This window comes from Oncorhynchus kisutch, linkage group LG3 (genome assembly GCF_002021735.2).
Source record: "Oncorhynchus kisutch isolate 150728-3 linkage group LG3, Okis_V2, whole genome shotgun sequence".
In the NCBI taxonomy this organism is placed as follows: Eukaryota; Metazoa; Chordata; class Actinopteri; order Salmoniformes; family Salmonidae; genus Oncorhynchus; species Oncorhynchus kisutch.
In genome coordinates, this window is record NC_034176.2 from 68,339,628 (window position 1) to 68,350,049 (window position 10,422).

The window sequence follows — 10,422 nt, forward strand, 5'->3', positions numbered from 1 at the left end:
AAAGAGCTGAGGAGGGAAATGGCAGCCACAGAGGAATTTACTCTGGTGATTGGTTTTCTTTAATCCCAACCACTTTAGGAAGGTCTCTCTCTCTCTCTCTCTCTCTCTCTCTCTCTCTCTCTTCAGCCCTATCTTTAATCTCCCTCTCTCTCTCTTTCTCTCTCTCTCTCCCTCTCTCTCTCTCTCTCTCTCTCTCTCTCTCTCTCTCTCTCTCTCTCTCTCTCTCTCTCTCTCACTCTTCAACCCTATCTTTAACCTCCCCCCTCTCTCTCTCTCCTCTCTCTCTCTCTCTCTCTCTCTCTCTCTCTCTCTCTCTCTCTCTCTCTCTCTCTCTCTCTCTCTCTCTCTCTCTCTCTCTCTCCCTCTCAATTCAATTCAATTCAAGGGGCTTTATTGGAATGGGAAACATGTGTTAACATTGCCAAAACAAGTGAGGTAGATAATATACAAAGTGTCAAGTAATGTGTCAAGTAATTGTCTTTTTGTTTTCTCATGATTTGGTTGGGTCTAATTGTGCTGCTGTCCTGGGGCTCTGTGGGGGTGTGTTTGTGTTTGTGAACAGAGCCCCAGGACCAGCTTGCTTAGGAGACTCTTCTCCAGGTTCATCTCTCTGTAGGTGATGGCTTTGTTATGGAAGGTTTGGGAATCGCTTCCTTTTAGGTGGTTGTAGAATTTAACGGCTCTCTGGATTTTGATAATTAGTGGGTATCGGTATTTGGTGTTTTTCGTTGTACACAGAGGATATTTTTGCAGAATTCTGCATGCAGTCTCAATTTGGTGTTTGTCCCATTTTGTGAAGTCTTGGTTGGTAAGTGGACCCCAGACCTCACAACCATAAAGGGCAATGGTCTCTATGACTGATTCAAGTATTTTTAGCCAGATCCTAATTGGTATGTTGAATTTTATGTTACTTTTGATGGCATAGAATGCTCTTCTTGCCTTGTCTCTCAGATCGTTCACAGCTTTGTGGAGGTTACCTGTGGCGCTGATGTTTAGGCCAAGGTATGTATCATTTTTTGTGTGCTCTAGGGCAACAGTGTCTAGATGGAATTTGTATTTGTGGTCCTGGCGACTGGACCTTTTTTGGAACACCATTATTTTGGTCTTACTGAGATTTACTGTCAGGGCCCAGGTCTGACAGAATCTGTGCAGAAGATCTAGGTGCTGCTGTAGGCCCTCCTTGGTTGGTGACAGAAGCACCAGATCATCAGCAAACAGTAGACATTTGACTTCTGATTCTAGTAGTGTGAGGCCGGGTGCTGCAGACTTTTTTAGTGCCCGCGCCAATTCGTTGATATATATGTTGAAGAGGGTAGGGCTTAAGCTGCATCCCTGTCTCACCCCACGGCCATGTGTGAAGAAATGTGTGTGTTTTTTGCCAATTTTAACCGCACACTTGTTGTTTGTGTACATGGATTTTATAATGTTGTATGTTTTACCCCCAACACCACTTTCCATCAATTTGTATAGCAGACCCTCATGCCAAATTGAGTCGAAGGCTTTTTTTAAATCAACAAAGCATTAGAAGACTTTGCCTTTGTTTTGGTTTGTTTGGTTGTCAATTAGGGTGTGCAGGGTGAATACATGGTCTGTTGTACGGTAATTTGGTAAAAAGTCAATTTGACATTTGCTCAGTACATTGTTTTCATTGAGGAAATGTACGAGTCTGCTGTTAATGATAAGGATTTCCCCAAGGTTACTGTTGACGCATATCCCACGGTAGTTATTGGGGTCAAATTTGTCTCCACTTTATTGGATTGGGGTGATCAGTCCTTGGTTCCAAATATTGGGGACGATGTCAGAGCTAAGGATGATGTTAAAGAGTTTTAGTATAGCCAATTGTAGCCATCAACACCACATGCCTTTTTGGGTTGGAGGGTTTTAATTTTGTCCTGTAGCTCATTCAAGGTAATTGGAGAATCCAGTGGGTTCTGGTAGTCTTTAATAGTTGATTCTAAGATCTGTGTTTGATCATGTATATGTTTTTGCTCTTTATTCTTTGTTATAGAGCCAAAAAGATTGGAGAAGTGGTTTACCCATACATCTCCATTTTGGATGGATAATTCTTCATGTTGTTGTTTGTTTAGTGTTTTCCAATTTTCCCAGAAGTGGTTAGAGTCTATGGATTCTTCAATTACAGTGCCTTGCGAAAGTATTCGGCCCCCTTGAACTTTGTGACCTTTTGCCACATTTCAGGCTTCAAACATAAAGATATAAAACTGTATTTTTTTGTGAAGAATCAACAAGTGGGACACAATCATGAAGTGGAACGACATTTATTGGATATTTCAAACTTTTTTAACAAATCAAAAACGTGCAAAATTATTTTGGTTTTCCGGGTCTCTATGTTTTTGGTTGGACAGGTTTCTCAATTTCTTTCTTAGATTTTTGCATTCTTCATCAAACCATTTGTCATTGTTGTTCATTTTCTTCGGTTTTCTACATTTTCTTCGGTTTTCTATTTGAGATTTTTAGATTTGATAGGGAAGCTGAGAGGTCAAATATACTGTTAAGATTTTCTACTGCCAAGTTTACACCTTTACTATTACAGTGGAACGTTTTACCCAGGAAATTGTCTAAAAGGGATTGAATTTGTTGTTGCCTAATTGTTTTTTGGTAGGTTTCCAAACTGCATTCCTTCCATCTATAGCATTTCTTAATGTTACTCATTGTTACTCATTGTTAATGTTACTGCCTTTGATGCCTCATGATTGATTATTGATCTGTTCAAGTATACTGTGATTTTGCTGTGGTCTGATAGGGGTGTCAGTGGGTTGACTGAATGCTCTGAGAGACTCTGAGTTGAGGTCAGTGATAAAGTAGTCTACAGTAATACTGCCAAGAGATGAGCTATAGGTGTACCTACCATAGGAGTCCCATCGAAGCCTACCATTGACTATGTACATACCCAGCGTGCGACAGAGCTGCAGGTGTTGTGACCCATTTTTGTTGGTTATGTTGTCATAGTTGTGCCTAGGGGGGCATATGGGGGAGGGAATGCTGACACCTTCAGGCAGGTGTTTGTCCCCCTGTGTGTTGAGGGTGTCAGGTTCTTGTCCGGTTCTGGCATTTAGGTCGCCACAGACTAGTACATGTCCCTGGGCCTGGAAATGATTGATTTCCCCCTCCAAGATGGAGAAGCTGTCTTCATTAAAGTATGGGGATTCTAGTGGGGGGATATAGGTAGCACACAGGAGGACATTTTTCTTTGTTAAGATCATTTCCTTTTGAATTTCTAGCCAAATGTAAAATGTTCCTATTTTGATTAATTTAACGGAGTGAGTAAGGTCTGCTCTATACCAAATTAGCATACCCCCTGAGTCCCTTCCCTGTTTCACACCTGGTAGTTTGGTGGATGGGACTACCAGCTCTCTGTAACCTAGAGGGCAACTAGTGGGTCCGCCTCCTCTATACCATGTTTTTTGCAGGATGACAATGTCTGTATTAACGATTTCTTTGGTGAAGTCCAGGTTCCTGCTCTTTAGGCCAAAGGCAGATGACCTCTGGCCTTGAATATTCCAGGATGATATAGTGAAGGCTTTGTGTTCCATAAAGTGTCCAATGTTGTTGGTCGTGGTTTGGCCTCAGGCCAGTAAGTGTGAGCAGAGCCTGCTGAGCATCTGGTACATGCCATTGGCTTGGGCTAGTGTAAGAGTGGGGGTTGGGCCTGTTTGCCCGCTCACTACCTGGGCATATGTGTGACTTCCATGTTGAGGCCATCTTTGCGGGGGTGGGGTGCATGGGTTGGGCAGGAGGGGCATAGGTCTGATCTGAGGGGACTTAAATGGGGTGTGGGCATGGTTGACGTGGGGGGGTGTTGATTGGTTGGGGTGGGGGTGTGGATGTGGCTGGGGGTGCTGTGGTCTGGATGTAAGTCCTTTTGGGTGGGTCCTCTATGTGTAGGTCCGGGGGAGGGGGGGTCCCGCATGTCTGGGAGAGTGTCTTGCAGGTCTGGGAGAGTGTCTTGCTGGTCTGGGAGAGTGTCTTGCAGGTCTGGGAGAGTGTCTTGCTGGTCTGGGAGAGTGTCTTGCTGGTCTGGGAGAGTGTCTTGCTGGTCTGGGAGAGTGTCTTGCTGGTCTGGGAGAGTGTCTTGCTGGTCTGGGAGAGTGTCTTGCTGGTCTGGGAGAGTGTCTTGCTGGTCTGGGAGAGTGTCTTGCTGGTCTGGGAGAGTGTCTTGCTGGTCTGGGAGAGTGTCTTGCTGGTCTGGGAGAGTGTCTTGCTGGTCTGGGCGAGTGTCTTGCTGGTCTGGGAGAGTGTCTTGCTGGTCTGGGCGAGTGTCTTGCTGGTCTGGGAGAGTGTCTTGCTGGTCTGGGAGAGTGTCTTGCTGGTCTGGGAGAGTGTCTTGCTGGTCTGGGCGGGGTGTCTATTGATCTGTTCCTCCTGTGTGAAGTGTTGGGGCTGCGTTTGAGAGCGATGTCCTTTAGAGTCCGGGCAAAGGTGGACACACACACACACACACACCTAACCCTTTGATAATCTGGTTGGGTTTGACCAAAACCATAACATGCGAAAATCACACTCTCACAGCCCCAAAAGCAGAGGGAACTCTCACACTCAAATAAAACTAGAAAATAACTTTCACTATTTCACTCTATTTCACAAAAAGAGGAATAGGACTTATGACCACAAAGCACCAAACATTTGTTTTTCCTCAATGATATTCTAATATTTCTAAGATTTATGTTCAGGATTCATCTTTCTGTCTTCTTCGCAAGCCATGTTGGCATACGGTCAATGTGTCCTGGTGTGAGCTCATAAGGTATGAGCATTCATCCCAGTGCCAACTAGCTCCCTCTCATGGCTGAGCCTCATACTACAGTTGAGATATTCAGTCAACAGGATTTTTTTATTTTCCAAACAATATTATCTCTGTGTGCACCAATGCCCATCTTTGACACAAAATGTAACATCAATACGTTTTTATTAGACTTGTATTGTGGATGTATATCCTGGGAACCTCTTGTACCCCATTAGACCCAATTTGACAGCAGCATACCACACTGCATCCCGCTGCTGGCTTACCTCTGAAGCTAAGCAGGGTTGGTCCTGGTCAGTCCCTGAATGGGAAACCAGATGCTGCTGGAAGTGGTGTTTGATTGCCAGTAGGAGGCACTCTTTCCACTGGTCTAAAAAAAATATCTCAATGCCTCAGGGCAGTGATTAGGGACATTACCTTATGTAGGGTGCTGTCTTTCAGATGGGATGTTAAATGGCTGTCCTGGCTCTCTGTGGTCACTAAAGATCCCATGGCACTTATTGTAAGAGTAGGGGTGTTAACCCTGTTGTCCTGGCTAAATTCCCAATCTGGCCCTCATACTGTCATCTAATCATCCCCAGCTTACAATTGGCTCATTCATCCACACTCCTCTCCCCTGTAACTATTCCCCAGGTTGTTGCTGTAAATGAGAATGTTTTCTGAGTCAATTTACCATAAAGGTAAAAGACAATGACATCATAGGTCACTACAGTTGCCCAATGGGGCCTGAAGACCAAGACAAATGCTCTGGACCCAGGCATGCAATCCTCTCTCCCTCATACATTCTCTTACTTTACTTCCTCCTCCCTCATACATGCACATTCTCTTACTTTACTTCCTCCTCCCTCATACATGCACATTCTCTTACTTTACTTCCTCCTCCCTCAGTCTACCAAGTCTTCAATTTGGTGGCCCAGTGAGTAATTGTGTGTTGTTGATGAGTAAGTGAGAGTTGGTCATTGGGCTGGATGTGGAAAGTCTCTGCATGGGAAAGTATTGTTATGTTTCCCCTGTCATGTCCAGGGTGACAGTCTGAGAGAGGGTTTCTAAACACATGCCATTGTAAACACACTCTGAAGAGGCATGCAAGCAGTCTACCTAGCCTGTACAGTATATGTCTCCCTGGGTTTTCATCCCCTCTGGTTGCATGGTGCTTTAATGGAACCAAAGATAATGGAAGATGCCAGAGAGCTGAGGGAGTCCTAGGTTGGGCCAAAGACCCCTTAAGCCCTTAGAGACTAGGTGGGAAGAAATGTCAATTGAAGTAATTCAGATTTTTAAAAATCAGATTTTTATAGTGTTGTCATCTCAATGTTAATAACACAGTAATCAAGACGCTGACCTCATTGTACAGGGTCACACACACACACACACACACACACACACACACACACACACACACACACACACACACACACACACACACACACACACACACACACACACACACACACACATGATAACATACGCACTATACGTACACATGGATTTACTACTGTAGATATGTGGTAGTGGTGGAGTAGGGGCCTGAGGACACACAGTGTGTTGTGAAATCTGTGAATGTATTGTAATGTTTTTAAAATTGTATCAACTGCCTTAATTTTGCTGCACCCCAGGAAGTGTAGCTGCTGCTTTGGCAGCAGCTAATGGGATCCATAATAATTACAAATACAAATGTAACTATGGGAATGCTGCAAATCGAATCAAATTGTATTTGTTATATGCGCCGAATACAACAGGTGTAGACCTTACTGTGAAATGCTTTCTTACAAGCTACCAATGTCCAATGCGAGTAGGAGACTTCACATCGTGTAGGCACGAAGGAGACCCTATGAGAAGTTTGGCAGGAGACACCTCCTGTGGCCTGTTCACTCTGACCACCCCCGCCTGCTCCTGCTACACCCCACTACACCCCCTTTTACCTCTACGCACCCCAACCTTATAAGACACATTTTCCTGTTTGTGTTTCCTGTGTGATTACAGTAGTTCTTGGAATTACAGAGAGCGAGAGACTGACAGACAGGGGACTGTACAGTAGGGAATGCCCAGATACATGCCACAGCTATATTGGTGGAAATATGCAAACGTGTGCAGTTCTGATTTGACAGTTCTGATTTGACAGTTCTGATTTGAAGGTTTAAGGGAAACTGCCCGTCAATCTACTAAACTGTTCCATCATTATATTAGTGAACTTGATACATGAGCTTAGGGTTTATTATTGAGTTATCAAATGAATTATGAAAGAGATCGTTTTTTTTATAAATTTTTTACTATCTAATCATGGTATGGGGTTGTTCAATGACAGTGACAAATAATCATGTTTTTTTTGCAAAGCGCTGTATATCTGCCTGACTCTCAGAGAAATAAATAGTACTGCTAGGTGTACACAGTCAAATGGAAGAAATACGTTTTAAAAATGTATTAAGAACTGTACAAATGATACATTTGTGACATCAATATTAATAAAATAAAAATATATATATTCAATAAAGTAATATAAGATCTGTATGTAAAACATTTACATTTGTCATTTTAGTAATTTAGCAGATGCTGTTATCCAGAGCAACTTACAGTTAATTAATTCCTCTTAAGATAGCTACAGTACATGAGACAAGCACATATCAGAGTCAAATATACAGGATAAAATGGATATATAGCGTTTTGCAAAAGAACATATTTGAATTCAATCTAAAATCTGTGAATTAAAACATCAGAAAAATTGGTGGATATAGTGTTTTAGAAATAAACTCTTCAAATACGGAGTTGTATTTTACTTTGACCCTATGCCACTAATCCTGTATGTTTTGGGCTATAAATAATGCTGTTGAGTAAACTACTGAATAATTGTTCCTCTTCAAGAAACTGTTGCTTGGGCACAAGTGTATTGGGTGCTGCTCACTCTAAGACTGTTTACATGGAAAAGAAAATACTTTGTTAAACAGAGAACAAATAAGTGAAAAGATCTGTTTGTTCTGAAGGAATCATTTAGGGAAATCAGGGAATGTAATGTATTGTGTGGTTTGTGTCAGGAGCAAAGTTATCATGGACGGCATACTGCAGCTGCGTCCAGGTCTGAACGAACTAGCGATAGGAAGATTAACAGTAGATTTGATCTACTAAAACCTTTCCTCTCTCAAATACTGTTACTATTAAATAACTTACATAATATTCTGAATTTGATTTTCATTAACTAAGTAATAGTGTTATTTATTCAGTAAATGTACTAATTTAATTCAGTAAATTATACATAATAGACATCCACTAGTTACATCTTTAAAGTTTCCATACTTGACCCATTATTCATACATTTCACAGGTAATGAAATAGCATTCATTTTCTGATATTAAAATGAAAAAACATTTGCTCTGTAAATATGCAACTTGAAAACACGGAAGTAAAAAGCAGAAGTGAATGTAGAAAATCCCTCCGTATTTCATCATAGGTAAATAACCATGTCTAACGCTGTGCAATGGTTATTTTCATTATAGTCACATGATTTGTCTCACACAATATTTCATTTGTCATTGCAACAAAGTACATTACCGAGGACTACTGTACATTTCCGGGAGGTTTCCTGCACACAGATTAAGCCTAATTCTGGACTGAAAAGCATGTTCAATGGAAATCCTCCACTGTGTTAGCTTTTTAGTCAAAGACTCGTCCTAATATGTGTCTGGGAAACCGGACCTTTGTGTTTCATGTCTGGACTCAATAAGGAGTAGTCCTGAGTAGCACCACTAGAGGGTGATGTGGTAACATATACTCTGATGGTGGATTCGCTGGACTGGCTCGCGGTTTATTACAGAGGTGAATAGGGCAGAGAATTACCAAGGTCACTTAGGCTTTACCAAGGTGTATGGAAATAGCATTCGTAGTGTACCCCATTCACTTGTTTTCCTCTTTCACAAGCTATCCTTAGCTTGTTTCGTATCTTTGAAAGATTCCCCATAGCATTACGGTAGTTCTTCTTGGTTCTTCTTGGTTACATAACAATGTTTATCCTCTACAGCTAGTGTAGCCTTCACTAGCATGGTTAGCCAGCCATAGGGGATGTGCTTCAGTGAGCTCTACAGCTCTGTGCTACCTTCCCCTCAAGCCCCAGTGTGGTGCATGTTAGACTTACATGCAAATGAGCAGACAGAAATACACTTTCCCCGCTCACCTGGCTGCTGTTTATAACCATGCAAATGACTGCATGTTACCCTGCCAGGCTGTCGATGAGACTGTGTTTACTGGGAGATTATTTTAGCTCAGTGTTTGTTACGTTTGTGAACCATGACGTTGATATTCTTCATGGGTGGCGGGCTGAATGGTGGCTGTCAACATCTTGTTAGCATGAAAACCTTCCAGATTGTTATCATGTTATTCTTTCATTCTTATCAGAAAAGTTCCCAGGTCCGTTTTTATTTTCTCGTAATGATCGTTGATTACAGAAAATTGTCCTTCATACTAAATAGTAGCCAAAATGTATTTACATCTACAACAGAATATTTTGCAACCATTAATTAGCTAGTGATGTGTTTACATTATATCCAACCAATTCTTACTTTTCAATCAAAATACATCAGGATATTACAGACTGCAAGATATACAACCTTTGTTCAAATGTGTTTATATAATAGGTGGCTCATGTTCAGGTTCCGGTCGACCTCAGAGAGGGAAGCGTGTCCTACACACAGGCATTCCGCAGTCAACAGACAACCCTGTAGCCCTGTAGCTGAGGTTGGACCACACGCACGTCCAGCTGCACTCCAACCGTTATAGACTGACTTTTATTCATATCCATCCCAGCAGCACCTGTGGCCTGGGCAGGCGGTTTTTCCTCAGTAAGAGGTTGTGTAATCACGGTAACATATTTGGGGTCTGACGTGGTGGTTTCACCTCCACAATGTTGTTCCTCTATCATATAAGACAGGGTTGGATCATTCCATTTTGAAGAACACATATATATCAACATTAGTTTTAGGGGGTATAATGAGGGCATAACTTATGCACATAAATGTTTGCTTTATGTTTTAGATTTCTTGGAATTGTGCTAAATGTGCTAAAGTCTTTTAGTGCAGGTCTGCAGGAAGTTATTTCCACCTTTTTGTTACCAACTAGCTTTTGATTCCTTCACAAAGCTGTGACCTCAGTCACCAAGACACTTGTGATTCACAAACTTAATACTGCTTATTTACAACCTATTCTATAGAGAGAAATATGAATGGCCTCTTTTTGTAGGCACTAACTCCGCCCTGGTTCATTGGACAAAACCTATGGGAAAATGAATGGCGTTTTTGTAGGGGTTTTTGATAAACGCCGAAAATAAGGTCTGTGGTAAACACAGGTTTAGGAAATGGTATATATTTTGCTCTATGAGATCATCTTCATCAGCTAACGTCACATTCTGTGAATTTTGAAGCATTTATGTAATTTAAAAAAGCATTTATGTTAACTGACTGATATTATGTCATTGAACAAAATTTATAAGATCTCCTACACCTGTGTTAACCTCAGACCTTATTTTGGGGATTTTAACCTTAAACTCTATTCCTTCCCTATTAATTTTCCCCATAGGAATGGATGAACAAACCAGAGTCAACTCATTTACGTTTTTTAGGACTACAAGCTATGAGAGCAATATACATATCATATACAGTACCAGTCAAAAGTTTGGATGCACA